Source organism: Moschus berezovskii, chromosome Y, assembly GCF_049115385.1.
Source record: "Moschus berezovskii isolate FMDL1 chromosome Y, NW_MosBer_1.0, whole genome shotgun sequence".
Classification (NCBI taxonomy): domain Eukaryota; kingdom Metazoa; phylum Chordata; class Mammalia; order Artiodactyla; family Moschidae; genus Moschus; species Moschus berezovskii.
This window is the reverse complement of record NC_142489.1, coordinates 23,857,363-23,875,492: the sequence shown is the minus strand read 5'-3', so window position 1 is coordinate 23,875,492 and position 18,130 is coordinate 23,857,363.

Here is an 18,130-nt window from a genome sequence, read left to right as displayed (position 1 = left end):
TTCCATGCAATATGGAATTCTCTATATTTCACATATAAAAATGATGAGGATGTTTTGACATGAAATAAGGATTTTTGTTCATTTCACATGAAAAACCAGGGTGCAGATTTTCTGGCAAGACATATGATCTGTATATAGCTCAGATGTTGGTAATTTTATCCTGGTTCCTCTGCCTTTTCTCAAACCATCTTGAAAAAACAGAGGAACGAGAGATCAAATTGTCAACATCTGCTGGATCATTGGAAGAGCAAGAGCGTTCCAGAAAGACATCTATTTCTGCTTTATTGACTATGCCAGAGCCTTTCACTGTGTGGATCACAGTTTATTCTGTGGAAAATTCTGAAAGAAATGTAAATACTAGACCACCTGACCTGTTTTTCAGAAACCTATATGCAGTTCAGGAAGTAACAGTTAGAAGTGGACATGGAACAACAGAGTAGTTCCAAATAGAAAATAGAGTATTTCAAGGTTATAAATTGTCACCCTGCTTATAAAACTTACATGCAGAGTACATCATGAGAAACGCTGAGCAGGAAGAAGCAAAAGCTGGATTCAAATTGCCAGAAATATCAATAACCTGAGGTTTGCTGATGACACCACCCTTATGGCAGAGAGTGAAGAGGAACTAAAAAGCCTTTTGATGAAAGTGAAAGAGGAGAGTGAAATAGTTATCTTAAGATTAACATTCAGAGAATTAAGATTATGGCTTCTGGTCCCATCACTTCACGGGAAATAGATGGGGAAACAGGGGAAACAGTGTCAGATTTTTTTGGTGGGGCTCTAAAATCACGACAGATGGTGACTGCAGCCATGAAATTAAAAGAATCTTACTGCTTGGAGGGAGATTTATGACCAACCTAGATAGCATATTTAAAAGCAGAGACATGACATTGCTAACAGAGGTCCGTCTATCCAAGGCTATGATTTTTCCAATGGTCACGAATGGATGAGATATTTGGACTGTGAAAAAAGCTGAGTGCTGAAGAATTGATGCTTTTGAACTGTGGTTTTAGAGAATACTCTTGAGAGTCCCTTCGACTGCAAGGAGATCCAACCAGTCCATCCTAAAGTAGATCAGTCCTGGGTATTCATTGGAAGGACTAATGTTGAAGCTGAAACTCCAATATGTTGCCACTTCATGGGAAGAGTTGACTCATTGGAAAAGACCCTGCTGCTGGCAGGGATTGAGGCCAGGAGGAGAAGGGGTTGACAGAGGATGAGATGGCTGGACAGCATCACTGACTCAATCAACAAGAATTTGTGTAAACTCCGGGAGCTGGTGATTCACAGGAAGGCCTGGCATGTTTCACGGGGTCACAAAGAGTTGTACATGACTGAGTGACTGATCTGAACTGAACCGATAGTTGATTTGCAAAGGAGACCTTTGAACTGGATGCCTTAGTAAAATTCAGATTTTCTTTTGCCTACAGCCATCATGGGAATGTATTTCAACATATCAATATGACCAGTTAAATATTTCGTAAAGCTGAAATTCCTGTGAATGAAGAACTATTGCTCTTAAAAGTAAATCATAAAGGAGATTTAAAAGAGCACACAGATTGCCATTCATCCATAACCGATAGGTAAAAGACATTGTGTGATAAATACAATGGACATCTCAAAGAAGCAATGCAATAGAATTAAATAAAACAAATTAAAAACAATAGAATATATAAAATGCATAAATACATAGCATGGGTCAACCAGACAGAGTTGATTGTTGATGGTTCTGTCCCACCTCTTTTATGGTAACTTTTCTTTTGGGGAAATATTTTCTATCTTTAGACGTGCACATATATAGCAAAATATAACATACACTCACTTTAGTTTTTATTGATGTTTTCTTAATAAATGTTTTATGAATTTAAATATAGCTTTCTGAGGTTTGCATTGCATTTGACATTAAGGTGTACACATTTTTAGTTCTACCTTTGACTTCCAAGATAATGTGAGATTCATTAAAAAATATTGATGTTTAAGAAAGTTTCAGTTCAGTTCAGTCGCTCAGTCGTGTCCGACTCTCCGCGACCCCATGAATTACAGCACGCCAGGCCTCCCTGTCTATCACCAACTTCCGGAGTACACACAAACTCATGCCCGCAGAGTCAGTGATGCCATCCAGCCATCTCATTCTCCGTCGTTCCCTTCTCCTCCCGCCCCCAACCTTTCCCAGCATCAGAGTCTTTTCTAGTGAGTCAACTCGTCGCATGAGGTGGCCAAAGTATTGCAGTTTCAGCTTCAGCATCAGTCCTTCCAATGAACACCCAGGACTGATCTCCTTTAGAATGGACTGGTTGGATCTCCTTGCAGTATAAGGGACTCTCAAGAGTCTTCTCCAACACCACAGTTCAAAAGCATCGATTCTTCGGCGATCAGCTTTCTTCACAGTCCAACTCTCAATACTGAATTTTTTTTTGGAATATACTTGCTTTACATTATTTTGTTAGTTTCTCCCCTAAAGCAAAATTAGGGAATGCTGCAGTCCTTCAAGTTGTAAACAACTAAACAAGATAGTGATTAAACAGCAACCACATATCCATCTCCATGTTTTTGACTTCTTTCTAAATCTAGTCACCCCAGTGCATTAAATAGACTTCCCTGTGCTGTACATATAGATCAAAAGTATATATGTTTCTGTTGTTATCTCCCAGTTGCTAACACCACCAGGTATTTCATCCTTGGTAAGTGTATATTTCTTCTCCATTGCTGTGTCCCTATCTATGCTTCTCATAGAGAATCATCTATTCCAGTTTTACTTAGAGCCCAAATGTTTGTGTTAATATATGATATTTCGTTTCCTCTTTTGACTTAGCTTCACTCTATCTGAAACTGTTCCTGTCCTTCTACATGTATGCAACTTACCTGATTTCATTCCATCTTAAGACTCTGGTATGTATGTACCAACTCATTTTATCCATTCCTCTTTAGATGGATATTTCTGTTGCTGCCATGGCCTGCTATTGCAAATATTGTTGCCATCAATATTGAAGTTGTGCATCTTTTGGAATTATGATTTTCCTCATGAAAATTATTGACAATTATTGGAATTTCTTGATCACATTGTAGCTTTATTCTTATTTCTAAAGGAACCCCGTTCTATTCTCCATTTTAATCGATTAATGTGCATTTCTAGCTACAGAACAGGATTGTTCTGTTTACTCCACACCATCTCCACAAATGTCTACAGCATTTGTTTTGTTCCGAATTTTATATATATATATATAAGTATTCAGAAAAATGTGAGTTGATACCCCAATTGAAGATTTTATTTCCATTTCTCTCACAGTTAGTAATGCTGAGCATATTTTCCAATATTATTGGACATCTGTATGTCTTCTTAGGAGAAATGTCTATTTTATCATGTATTCATTTGTTCCAATTGGGTTGTTTGTTTTGCTATTATTGAGCACATTAGATGCTTCCATATTTTGGAGATTCTTCTGTTGTCATTATCTTCAGTTGCAAATGTTTTTCCCATAATGAGACTTCATTTTTGTCTTGCTTATTGGTTGGTTGTGCGAAATATTTAAGTTTAATTAGATCTCTTTATTTAATTTTGGTGTTTTTTTTTTTTTTAATTTCCCAAGGAGGTAGGTGAAAAAGAAAAGTTGTTGCTGCATTTCATGTCACAATGTATTCTACCTATTCTTTCCTCAAATATTATTGATTTACAGTTTCTGGCCTTATATGTAGGTCTTTAATCCGTCTTGAATTTGTATTTTCTATACTGCTAAGGAGTGACTGAACTGAACTGAACTGAAAGTAGTGACTAAATGTGATCCACTGGAGGAGTGAATGGCTAACCACCCCATTATACTTGCTATGGGACTTCCATGAACTATAAAAAAAGGCAGCAAGGTATGACTCCAAAAGATGAGTCTCCCAGGATGGTAGGTGCCAAATATACTGCTTGGGAGGAGCAGAGGGTAATAACTAATATTTCCAGAAATCAATAAGTGGTTTCCCCAAAGTGGAAATAAGCCTCATTGTTTATGTGTCTGGAGATGAAAGTAAATGAAATGCTCAAAAGAAAAGTACTGCAGGGCAACCTGGAATGTTAGATCCGTGAACAATTTAAATTGAATGGGGTATAATAAGAGATGGCAACAGCCAACACATTGGAAAAGACCCTGATTCTGGGAAAGATCGAAGGCAACAGGAGAAGGGAAAAACAAGGATGAGATGATTGGATGGCATCATCTATACAATGGATATGAACTCGGACAAACTCCAAGAGGTGGTGAAGGACAGGAAGGACTGGCATGCTGCAATTCATGGCATCCCGAAAGTCAGACAAACTCGGCCACAGAATAACCAGGTGCTGTTCTAATTGTATTCTTTTACTTTTAGCTGTCAAGATTTTCCAGCTTAACTTGTCAAATAGAGTTTCTTCTTTCCACTGCATATTGTTGTCTCCTTTGTCATAGATCAGGTGATCATTTGGGCAAGAGATTATCTTAGGGTTTACTATCTGTTCCACAGCTTTAATCCAAATATTGTGCCAATTGCATGCCATGTTTAAAACTATAGATTTTTATAGACTGAAGTGAGGAAACCTGAGTCCTGCAGCTCAGTTTTTCTATCTTCAGTTTGACTCGTTAATCAGTCTTTGTGTTTCCATCAAGTTGTAAAGTTTTTCTTGTTGTTGTTGTTCTATTTCTGTGGAAAATGTCATTGGTAATTTAATAGTGAAGACATTGCATCTGTAAACTCTTCTTTATAGTGTAGCCATTTTCACATATTGATTTTTATAGTCCAAAGAATAGTATATCTCTCATTCCATTTGTGTCATCTCTGATTTGTCTCATCCATACCTTATTCTTTTCGGGCTACGAGTCTTTTCTTTGGTTAGGTCGGCTGATTCCCAAGGATTTTATTTTTCTTGTGACAATGGTGAATCAGATTGTTTCCTTAATTTTTGGTTTTGGTTTTCTCTGGTCATTTATAGTCATGCAGGAGATTTCTTCCTGTATATTTCTTTCCCCGACAACTTCCGTAAAGTCATTGTCTATTAATTTTCTGGTGCAATCTTAGGAGTCTCTGAAACAGTAACTTCTGTCAGCAAACAGTGCCGGTTTTACCTCTTGATTTTCAGTTTGCTGGTAATTTTTTTTCCTTCACTGATTGCTGTAGCTAGGAGTCCCAAGATTAGTTGAAAAACAGTGATGAGAGTGGCAAATTTTGTCTTTTTCACAATCTTAGGCAACATGCTTTCAGGTTCCACCTCTGAGAAACATCGTAGTGCTGGGTTTATTCATACATGGTCTTTATTAAGTTGAAAATGATCCTTTCTGTTCCCACTTCCTGTACAGCTTTTGTCATAAATGAGTCCTTAATTTTGTCAAAAGTGTTTTCTGTATCTGTATTTTAGATGTGTTCAAGGCCTCTCCTTGGAAACGTTTATTATCTTTCATTGGTTTTTTCTCCTCTGGCCACCTGATGCAAAGTGTTGTCTCATTAGAGAATGCTCTGATACCGGGAAAATTTGAAGGTAAAAAGAGAAGTGGGTAGCAGATGATGAGAGGGTTAGATAGCATCATAAACCCTATGACATGACTCTGAACAAATTCTGGGAGATAGGGAATGTAAGACTGATGGGACACAGTCCATGGGGTGACAAAGGGATGGGCATGAATAACTGACTGAACAACAATACCAAAACATTCTTTCCTGTTATTTACAGTAGTAGTTATTAGTGACTACTTCATTTTCTATCCCACCATACCCTATCTATATCTCAGTTGCACTAATTTCACCACATACCATGCAAAGATTCAGCCATATTTGCTGTCATTATTGTCCCCCAAATGGTCCAAAATTTATGTGATTTCTCAACTACACATGATCCAGTGGTCTCCTATCCATTCTCCAGCATCTATTTATGTTCCTCAGAAACTCTCTACCTTGCTATAGCAGATAAAATTGTCACTCACTAGCTAAGTCATGCGCTAGAAAGCAAGTTTTTGAAAATAAATACTGTTTCAAGATTCTGTATTCTAACTTTGTCTCAGTCTTCACATTGTTCGTTTGTCCCATTTCTTCAATAACACTGAAGTTTCAGGCTGTGTTCTGTTCTTCTCAGTCTGTCTGTGCAGAGACGGTTCTTCTGTCTTATCTGATTTTCCTTTTATGATTAATGTCTGTGAGATCTTATTTTAAATTCCTCTGAAACTTTTTTTCACTTTACAGTTCATTTTGAGATTTTAAATTTAGATTAACCTGATTGACGAGCTTTGATAGACTGTCCTCTCCATAAGGAATAAATTATGACAACCCACATCTATTTTAGCTTGTGATTTACTCTCCTGTATTCAGCCATAAAGGATTGTATATGAATAATCCAATCTGAATGGGTGTGCAAATTGGTCACTGAGTCATGCCCAACTCTGCAACCTCATGGACTGCAGCCCATCAGGCTCATCTATCCATGCACTTTTCCAGGCAAAGATACTGGAGTGGGTTGCATTTCCTTCTCCTGGAAAACATGAAGAGTGGAACTAATAAGAAATCAAAATTTTAACTGATAAAATTTAATAAATTCTGAACTTGAAGAGTTAATTCCCTCCAAAGAAAAAAAAGTATATTGATTGCAAGCTAAAATCACCAACTTTTGTTGTCTGTCCCAAAATCAGGTAAAGAAAAAATCATCAGCTTCTCTGAAAAGCACATTTTACAATTATTAATATGACCAAGGAATATATATATATATATAAAAGAAATCTCAGAGATCTATATCATAGATAGTAAATAGAGGCAAATAATGGCATTTCTCTTCAAGACAAATTGAGGCTAGAATATGAATCTTTCTCACTTTCTTTTTCTTGGTGAATGTTATTTGGCATTCCTAGTGGTAAATTTTCTTCAAGATCCCTTAAATCCAGGTCCATAGTTGTTTTTCCAGTGAATTATTGATGAGGATTTTCAGGAGAACGGAATGAGGGAAGCAAGATACAGCAGAGTGAAACTAAATCCAATCTCAGTTGGAGGCAAAATGGCACTGGGTGTAGAATTTCTACATCAAATGTGTCAGTTCAGTTCAGGTCAGTTCAGTCGCTCAGTCATGTCTGACTCTTTGCGACCGCATGAATCACAGCACGCCAGGCCTCCCGGTCCATCACCAACTCATGTGTAAATATGTATATTTTACAAATGAGCATACAAGTGCACGTTTTCATCTTCATATTTGGAATTCTCGATTTATCAAATATGAAAAACCTGAATGAATGTTTTCTGACAACATATGAAACTTTGCATATTTAGACAAAGAAGGGCTGGTGATTTTTATCTGAAATACGAACTGTGAATTTCACATGTAGCATTATAGGTTCAGTGTTGAGACCTGAAATAGAGTTTTGTGTGTGTGTGTTTTTCTTAAATAGGAGAACATGTGGATACATTCTCAAACATGTAATTAGAAAATCTGAATGTTTATAAAGAGGACTGCACAAAGATATTCATACATATTTTATGGAGCTTTGATATTTTGTGTATGAAAATATAACTTCATATTTTCAAGCATGAAGTGTGACATTCCTATATTTTTAATTTGGTAATCTGAGTGCAGAGAGCATATTATTCTAACAAATTATGGAATAAACACTATTTCACATTTGAAAAGTTCAACACAACATTTAATTATATAAGTTTGGAATTTTCTGTGCATGATATATGAACAACGGAGCTGCAATTTTAACATAGAATATTGATTTCTCTACATTTCAAATATGAATAACTGGGTATCAGATTTTCTCCCTGAAATATGGAATACTGTATCTTTCAAATATGAAATTGTGAAGATATCTTATCTTACATGAAATATGCAGACTTTTCAACGTGACACATGAAAAGCTGCACTCTGATTTTCCTACATGAAATATGGAAATCTCTGTATTTAGCGTAAGAAAACCTGGACACAAATACCTTTCATTTCAGTTAGGTTCAGTCGCTCAGCTGTGTCCGACTCTTTGCAACCCCATGAACCACAGCACGCCAGGCCTCCCTGTCCATCACCAACTCCCGGAGTTTACTCAAACTTATGTCCATCGAGTCGGTGATGCCATCCAGCCATCTCATTCTCTGTCGCCCCCGTCTACTCCTACCCCCAATCCCTCCTAGCATCAGACTCTTTTCCAGTGAATCAACGCGTTGCATGAGGTGGTCAAAGTATAAAATAGATAGACTTCTCTATGCTTTGCATGAGAAAATCTGGGGACACATTCTCTACTGAAACATGACATTTTCTACATTCAAAATATAAAATTCTGGGCATAGTGTTTTTGTTGAACAAGAAATATAACATCCTTGTTTATAACTAACATGTGAGAATCTGGGCACACCTTATCCTACATGAAAAATGGAATACTCTTTCACATTTAAAACATGGGTGGGATTTTCTTTTCCTCTGTGACCTATAACATTCTATGTATTTCACATATGAAAATTTAGGCCAAAAAAAAAAAAATTGGTGAAATTTGGAAATGTTTATATTTCCCAGGCAAAACTCTAAAATCAGTCATCCTAAATGCAACTCTGTGTATAGCTTGACATTTTTCTGTATTTTTACATACAAAATTTTATGTTGATATTCACATAAGAAAAGCAACTATCTGGTTCTCCTGTATGATGAACATTGTGTAAAAATGTTCCGTCATGAAACGTAGCATTTTTTACATTCCACATAAAAAAAAAAATCTTGGTGATGATTTGGAATTTCTACCGTGAAAGGTAGAATCCTTATATTTCACACTTGGAAACCTGGGAGTGACTAGAGGTCTCTGGATAATGGAATTTTCTATGTTCATGTGTGTTAATCTAAGTTCAATAATTCCTATATGAAATATGATATTCTCTCTGTACACATATGAAAATCCTAGTGCAGAATATCATGAAATATGGTTTTCTCTGCATATGACAAATGGCAATGTAATCACAGATTTTCTTAGGTGAAATTGGGAATCATTTGCATTTCATATTGAAAATGGAGTCTCATAATTTCCATAATGAAGTATGGAATACTCTGTATTTCACATATGAACATCCGCTCGAGGATATTCCGACATGTGATGTGTATTTTTCTATATTTCATATATCAAATCTGGGCAATAATTTTCTAACGAGAAATATGGATTTTTCATTATTACACATGTGAAAATATAACTATCTGGAATACACTACATTTCTTTTTTATTTATTTTTGTTTTATTTATTTTTTTTTTACGTTATGTTATTGTATTGGTTTTGCCATACTTTGACTTGAATCTGCCCCTGGTATGCATGTGTTCCCCATCTTGAACTCTCCTCCCACATCCCTCCCCATCTCATTTCTCTGGTTCATCTTAGTGCACCAGCCCCGAGCATCCTGTTTCATGCATCGAACCTGGACTGGCGATTCGTTTCACATATGAAAATATACATGTTTCAATGTCATTCTCCCAAATCATCCCACCCTCGCCCTCTCCCACAGAGTCCAAAAGACTGTTCTATACATCTGTGTCTCTTTTGCTGTCTCCTATACAGGGTTACCACTATAATCTTTCTGAATGCCATATATATGTATTAGTATACTGTAATGATGTTTTTCATTCTGGCTTACTTCACTCTTTATAATAGGATCCAGTTTCATCCACCTCATTAGAACTCGTTCAAATGCATTCTTTTTAATGTCTGTGTAATATTTCATAGTGCATATGTACCACAGCTTTCTTATCCATTTATCTGCAGATGGACATCCAGGTTGCCTCCATGTCCTGATTTTATACACATTGTTGCGATCAACATTGGAGTTCAGTTCAGTTCAGTTCAGTGGCTCAGTCATGTCCGACTCTCCGCGACCCCATGAATCACAGCACGCCAGGCCTCCCTGTCCATCACCAACTCCCGGAGTACACTCAAACTCATGTCCACAGAGTCGGTGATGCCATCCAGCCATCTCATTCTCGGTCGTTCCCTTCTCCTCCCGCCCCCAAACTTTCCGAGCATCAGAGTCTTTTCCAGTGAGTCAACCCGTCGCATGAGGTGGCCAAAGTATTGCAGTTTCAGCTTCAGCATCAGTCCCTCCAATGAACATCCAGGATTGATCTCCTCTAGAATGGACTGGTTGGATCTCCTTTCAGTATAAGGGACTCTCAAGAGTCTTCTCCAACACCAGAGCTCAAAAGCATCGATTCTTCGGCGATCAGCTTTCTTCACAGTCCAACTCTCACATCCATACATGGGAACGGCAAAAACCATTGCCTTGACTAGACGGACCTTGGTTGGCAAAGTAATGTCTCTGCTTTTTAATATACTATCAAGGATGGTCATAACTTTCCTTCCAAGGAGCAAGCGTCTTTTAATTTCATGGCTGCAATCAGCATCTGCAGTGATTTTGGAGCCCAAAAACAATAAAGTCTGACACTATTTCCACTGTTTTTCCATCTATTTCCCATAAAGTGATGGGACCAGATGCCATGATCTTCGTTTTCTGAATGTTGAGCTTCAAGCCAACCTTTTCACTCTCCTCTTTCACTTTCATCAAGAGGCTTTTGAGTTCCTCTTCACTTTCTGCCATAAGGGTAGTGTCTTCTGCATATCTGAGGTTATTGATATTTCTCCCAGCAATCTTGATTCCAGCTTGTGCTTCTTCCAGCCCAGCGTTCCTCATTATGTACTCTGCATATAAGTTAAATAAACAAGGTGACAATATACAACCTTGACGTACGCCTTTTCCTATTTGGAACAAGTCTGGAAAACTCAGCAGTGGCCACAGGACAGGAAGAGGTCAGTCTTCATTCCAATCCCAACGAAAGGCAATGCCAAAGAATGCTGAAACTACCGCATAATTGCACTCATCTCACACGCTAGTAAAGTCATGCTCAAAATTCTCCAAGCCAGGCTTCAGCAGTATGTAAACCGTGAACTCCCAGATGTTCAAGCAGGTTTTAGAAAAGGCAGAGGCACCAAAGATCAAATTGCCAACATCCGCTGGATCATGAAGAAAGCAAGAGAGTTCCAGAAAAACATCTATTTCTGCTTCATTGACTATGCCAAAGCCTTTGACTGTGTGGATCACAATAAACTGTGGAACATTCTGAAGGAGATGGGAATCCCAGCCCACCTGACCTGCCTCTTGAGAAACCTGTATGCAGGTCAGGAAGCAACAGTTAGAACTGGACATGGAACAACATTGGAGTACATGTGTATATTTCAATTCTGGTTTCCTCGGTGTGAATGCCCAGGAGTGCAATTGTTGGGTCGTATGGAAGTTCTATTTCCAGTTTTTTAAGTAATCTCCACATTGTTCTCCATAGTGGTTGCACTAGTTTGCATTCCCACCAACAGCGTAAGAGGGTTGCCTTTTCTCCACACCCTCTGCAGCATTTTTTGCTTGTAGGCCCTTGGATAGCAGCCATTCTGACTGGACTGAAATGGTACCTCACTCTGGTTTTCATTTGCATTTCTCTGATTATGAGTGATGTTCAGCATTTTTTCATATGTTTGTTATCCATCTGTATGTCTTATTTGGAGAATTGTCTCTTTAGTTCTTTGGCTCATGTTTTGATTAGGCCATTTATTTTTCTGGAATTGAGCTCAGGAGTTGTTTGCATATGTTTCAGATTAATTGTCAGTTGCTTCATTTGCTATTATTTTCTCCCATTCTGAAGGTGTCTTTTCACCTTGCTTATAGTTTCCTTTGCTGTGCAGAAGCTACTAATTTTCATTAGGTCCTATTTGTTTATTTTTGGTTTTATTTCCAATATTCTGGGAGGTGGGTCATGGAGGATCCTGATGTGATTTATGTCGTAGTGTGTTTTGCCCATGTTCTCCTCTAGGAGTTTTATAGTTTCTGGTCTTACATTTAGATATTTAATCCATTTTGAGTTTATTTTTGTGTATGGTGTTAGGGAGTGGTCTAGTTTCATTCTTTTACAAGTGATTGACCAGTTTTCCCAGTACCACTTGTTAAGTAGATTATCTTTTCTCCATTGAATATTCTTGCCTCCTTTGTCAAAGATAAGGTGTTCCTAGGTGCATAGATTTATCTTTGGGCTTTCTATTTGGTTCCATTGATCTATATTTCTGTCTTTATGCCAGTACCATACTCTCTTGATGACTGTGGCTTTGTAGGAGAGCCTGAAGTCCGGGAGGTTGATTACCCGAGTTCCATTCTTCTTTCTCAAGATTGCTTTGGCTATTCGATGTTTTTTGTATTTCCATACAAATAGTGAAATTATTTGTTCTAGCTCTGTGAAAAATACTGTTGGTAGCTTGATAGGGATTACATTGAACTTATAAATTACTTTGGGTAATATATTCATTTTCACAATATTTATTCTTCCAATCCATGAACAGGGTATATTTCTCCATCTATTAGTGTCCTCTCTGATTTCTATCACCAGGGTTTTTTAGTTTTCTATATATAGGGTTTTTTTGTTTCTTTCCGTTCTGTTCCGTTCAGTCGCTCAGTCGTGTCCGACTCTTTGCGACCCCGTGGACTGTAGCCTACCAGGCTTCTCTGTCCGTGGGATTCTCCAGGCAAGAATACTGGAGTGGGTTACCATTTCCTTTAGGTAGATATATTCCTAAGTATTTTATTTTTTCTGTTCCAGTGGTGAATGGAATTATTTCCTTATTTTCTCTATTTTCTCATTATTAGTGTATAGAAATGCAAGAGATTTCTGTGTGTTGATTTTATATCCTGCAAATTTACTGTATTCTTTGATTAGCTGTAGTAATTTTCTGGTAGATTCTTAAGGGTTTTGTGTGTAGAGGATCAGGTCATCTTCAAACACTGAGTTTTACGTCTTGGGGATTTGATCATAAATGGATGCAGAATTTTGTCAAAGGCTTTCTCTGCATCTATTGAGATAATTATATGGTTTTTATTTTTCATTTTTTTAGTGTGGTGTATTACATTGTTTGACTTGCGGATATTGAAGAATCTTTGCATTTCAAATATGCAAAGTTTCATGTGTTGTCAGGAAACATTCATTCAGATTTTCATACATGATGTACCAAGAATTCTGTATATGAAGATGAAAATCTGCACTAGGAATTTCATATGTAAAATATACACAATTACACATTTGATGTAGAAAATTCTGCACCCAGTGCAATTTCGTCTCCATTTGACATTAGATTTAGTTTCACTCTGCTGTATCTTGCTTAGCTCATTTCGTTTCTCCTGAAAATCCTCACCAAGAATTCACTTGAAAAACAAGTATGGACCATGATTTAAGGGACCTTGATGAAAAGTTACCACTGGGAATGCCAAATAACATTCACCAAGAAAAAGAAAGTGAGAAAGATTCATATTCTATCCTCAATTTCTCTTGAAGAGAAATGCCATTATTTGCTATTTCTTTTTACTTTTCTTTATATATTCTTACCCATATTAAAAATGGAAAAATATGCTTTTCAGATAAGCTAATGATTTTTATTTAACCTGATTGTGGGATAGACAACAAAAGTTGGTGACTTTAACTTGCAATCAAGATACTCTTTTCTGTTCGGGTGAATTCTTTCTGCAAATTCAGAATTTATAAGCTGAAAAATTATATTGAATAGTTCCAGTATTCTTGCTGCCCTGGAGAAGGAAATGGCAATCCACTCCAATATCTTTGCCTGGAAATGTCCATGGGCAGACGAGTTTGTTGGGCTGCAGTCCATGAGTTTGCAGAGTTGGGCATGATTCAGTGACTAAGATGCACATCAATTCAAGTTGTATTATTAAAATACAATCCTTTACACCTGAATAGAGGCGAGTAGAATTACAGCAAAAATAGATGCGGGTTGTCATAATTTATTCCTTTTGGAGAGGACAGTCTATTAAAGCTCAACGAAAAGGTCAATCTAAAGTTAAAATCACAAAATGCTTTGTAAAGTGAAAAAGAACTTTCTGAGGAATTTAAAATAAGATCTCACAGATATTAATTAAAAAGAAAAATCAAGGAAAAGAGAAGAACAGTGTTTGCACAGACACTGAGACTGAGAAAAACAGAACACAGACTGAAACTTCAGTGTGACTGAAGAAATGGGACAAACGAATAATGTGAAGACTGAGACAAAGTTAGGATACAGAATCCTGAAAGGGTATTTATTCTCAAGAACTTGCTTTCTAGCGCATGACTTAGTTAGTGAGTGACAATTTTCTCTGGCTATAGCAAGATAGAGAGTTTCTGAGGAACATAAATGGATGCTGGAGAATGGTTAGGAGACCACTGGATCATGTGTAGTTGAGAAATCACATAAATTTTGGACCATTTGGGGGACAATAATGACAGCAAATATGGCTGAATCTTTGCATGGTATGTGGTGAAATTAGTGCAACTGAGATATAGATAGGGTACGGTGGGAGAGAAAATGAAGTAGTCATGAATAACTACTACTGTCAATAACAGGGAAGAATGTTTTGATATTGTTGTCCAGTCAGTTATTCATGCCCCTCCCTTTGTCACCCCATGGACTGTGTCCCATCAGTCTTACATTCCCTATCTCCCAGAATTTGTTCAGATTCATGTCCATAGAGTTGGTGATGCTATCTAACCCTCTCATCTTCTGATACCCACTTCTCTTTCTACTTCAAATTTTCCCAGTTTCAGAGCATTCTCTAATGAGACAACTCTTTGCATCAGGTGGCCAGAGGAGAAAAGAACACTGAAAGATAACAAAACTTTCCAAATAGAACTCTTGAACACATCTAAAATATAGATGCAGAAAGCACCTTTGACACAATTAAACACTTATTTATGTAAAAGGCTGAACAGGAAGTGGGAACAGAGATGATCTGAACAGGAAGTGGGAACAGAGATGATCATCTTCAAATTAATAAAGGCCATGTATGGATAAACCCAACACTAAAATGCTTCTCCTAGGTGAAAACTGAAAGCATGTTGCCTAAGTTCATGAAAAAGACAAAGTTTGCCACTCTCACCACTGTTATTCAGCATAAACTTGGGACTCCTAGCTACAGCAATCAGTGAAGAAGAAGAAGAAAAAAAGATTACCAGCAAACTGAAAAAGAAGAGGTAAAGCAGTCACTTTTTTTTTGACATTAGTTATTGTGTCAGAGAATCCTAAGATGGCAACAGAAAATTAATAACAATGATTTTAGGGAAGTTGTTGGATAAAAAATAAACAGGAAGAAATCTCCTTCATTCCTATAAATAACAAAAGAAAACCAAAAACAAAAAATTAAGGAAATAATCTGATTCACCATTGTAACAGAAAAAATAAAATACTTGGGAATACCCTGCCTAAACAGAAAAAGGAGTATTGTGCCGGAAAGAATAAGGTATGGATGAGCCAAATAAAAGATGCCACATCCTTTGGAGAGGGTGCAGAGAAAAGGGAGCCCTCTTACACTGTTGCTGGGAATGCAAACTAGTACAGTCACTATGGAGAACAGGGTGGAGAATCCTTTAAAAAACTGGAAAAATAGTGCTGCCATACGACAGAGCAATCCCATTGCTGGGGATACACCGAGGAAACCAGAATTGAGAAAGAGATGTCTACTCCAATGTTCATTGCAGCACTACTTACAACCGCCAGGACTTGGAAGCAACCGAGATAGCCATTGGTAGATGAATGGATAAGAAAGCTTTAGTACATATGCACAATGGAATATTACTCAGCTATTAAAAAGAATGCATTTGAACCAGTTCTAATGAGGTGGATGAAACTGGAGCCTATTATGCAGAGTAAACTAAGTCAGAGAGAAAAACACCAATACAGAATATTAACACATATGGAATTTAGAAAATTGGTAACAATAGCCCTGCATTTGAGACTGCACAAGATTCAGTTTAGTTCCATTCAGTTCAGTTGTTCAGTCGTGTCCGACTCTCCGCCATCCCATGAATCACAGCACCCCAGGCCTCCCTATCCATCACCAACTCCCGGAGTTCACTCAAACTCATGTCCACAGAGTCGGTGATGCCATCCAGCCATCTCTTTCTCTGTCGTCCCCTTCTGCTCCCGCCCCCAACCTTTCCTAGCATCAGAGTCTTTTCCAGTGAGTCAACTCGTCGCATGAGGTGGCCAAAGTATTGCAGTTTCAGCTTTAGCATCACACAGATGTAAAAAACAGGCTTTTGGGCTCGGTGGGAGCAGGCGAGGGTGGGATGATTTGAGAGAATAGCATTGAAATGTGTATGTACCATACATGAAATAGATCACCAGTCCAGGTTTGATGCATGAGACAGGGTGCTCAGGTCTGGTGTACTGAAATGACCCTGAGGGATGGGATGGAGAGGGAAGTTGGAGGGGGTTCAGAATGGGAAACACATGTACACCCATGGTTGATTCATGTCAATGTATGGCTAAAACACTACAATATTTTAAGGTAATCAGCCTCCAAATAAAATAGGTAAATTAATATTTTTAAAAAGGGGACAGAAATGGAATGAGAGCTATACTGTACTTTGGATTGTAAAAATCAATATGTGAAAATGAGCACAATACAAAAGGAGTTTAAAAATTCAGTGTCATCCCTAATAAATTACCAATGACATTTTTCACAGAATAGAACCAAAAAAAAAAAAAAAAATCTTTACAACTTGATGGAAACACAAAGATTTTGAATAACCATGCAAACTTGAGAAAGAAAAACTGAGTTTCAGGCTCCTCACTTCAGTCTATACAAAAAAACATATAGTTTTGAACATAGCGTGCAATTAGCACAATATTGGGATAGAAGCCACTGGAAAATATAGAAAACCCTAAACTAATCTCTTGCCCAAATGATCACCTAATCTTTGACAAAGAAGGCAACAATATGCAATGGAAAGAAGATAATACATTTGACAAGGTAAGCTGGAAAATCCGGACAGCTTAAAGTATTAGAATACAGTTAGAAAACGACCTGTTTATTATTCTGTGGCTGAGTCGTGTCTGACTTTTTGGGATGCCATGAACTGCAGCATGACAGTCCTTCCTGTCCCTCACCACCTCTTGGAGTTTTCCCGAGTTCATACCCATTGCATAGGTGATGCCATCCAATCATCTCATCCCTGTTTTCCCCTTCTCCTGCTGCTTTCAATCTTTTCCAGAATCAGGATATATTCCAATGAGTTAGCTGTTGCCATCTCCTGTTATACGTCATTCAATTTAAATTGTTCATGCATCTAACATTCTAGGTTACCTTGCAATACTGTTCTTTACAGCCTTCTGTTTTAATTTCATTGTTAGACATATAAAATGAGGTTTATTTCCACTTTATGGCAACCACTTACTGCTTTCTGTAAAAGTTAGTTATTAACCTCTGCTCCTCCCAAATAGCATATTAGGCACGTACCCAAAAAAGATGTCCTTTTCATAATAGGGGACTGGAATGCACAAGTAGGAAGTCAAGCAACACCTAGAGTAACAGCAAATTTGGCCTTGGAGCACGAAATGAAGCAGGGCAAAGTCTAATAGAGTATTGCCAAGAGAACGCACTGGTCATCTCAAACACCCTCTTCCAACAACTCAAGAGAAGACTATACACATGGACATCACCAGATGTTCAACACCGAAATCAGATTGATTATATTCTTTGCAGCGAAAGATGGAGAAGCTCTATAAAGTTAGCAAAAACAAGACCAGGAGCTGACTGTGACTCAGATTATGAACTCCTTTAAGTCTGAACTGACAAATTCAGACTTAAATTGAAGAAGGTAGGGCACACCACTAGACTATTCAGATAGGACCTAAATCAAGTCCCTTATAATTATACAGACAAAGTGAGAAATAGATTTAAGGGACTAGATCTGATTGATAGAGAGCATGAGGAACTATGGACGGAGGTTTGTGACACTGTACAGAGACAGGGATCAAGATCATCCCCATGAAAAAGAAATGTAAAATAGCAAAATGGCTGTCGGAGGAGGGCTTACAAATAGCTGTGAAAAGAAGAGAAGCGAAAAGCAAAGGAGAAAAGGAAAGATATGAGCATCTGAATGCAGAGTTCCAAAGAATAGCAAGGAAAGATATGAAAGCCTTCCTCAGTGATCAATGCAAAGAAGAGGAAGAGGAAAACAACAGAATAGGAAAAGCAAGAGACCTTTTCAAGAAAATTAGAGATATCAAGGGAACGTTTCATGCAAAAATGTGCTTGATAAAGGACAGAAATGGTATGGACCTAAGAGAAGCAGAAGATATTAAGAGGAGGTGG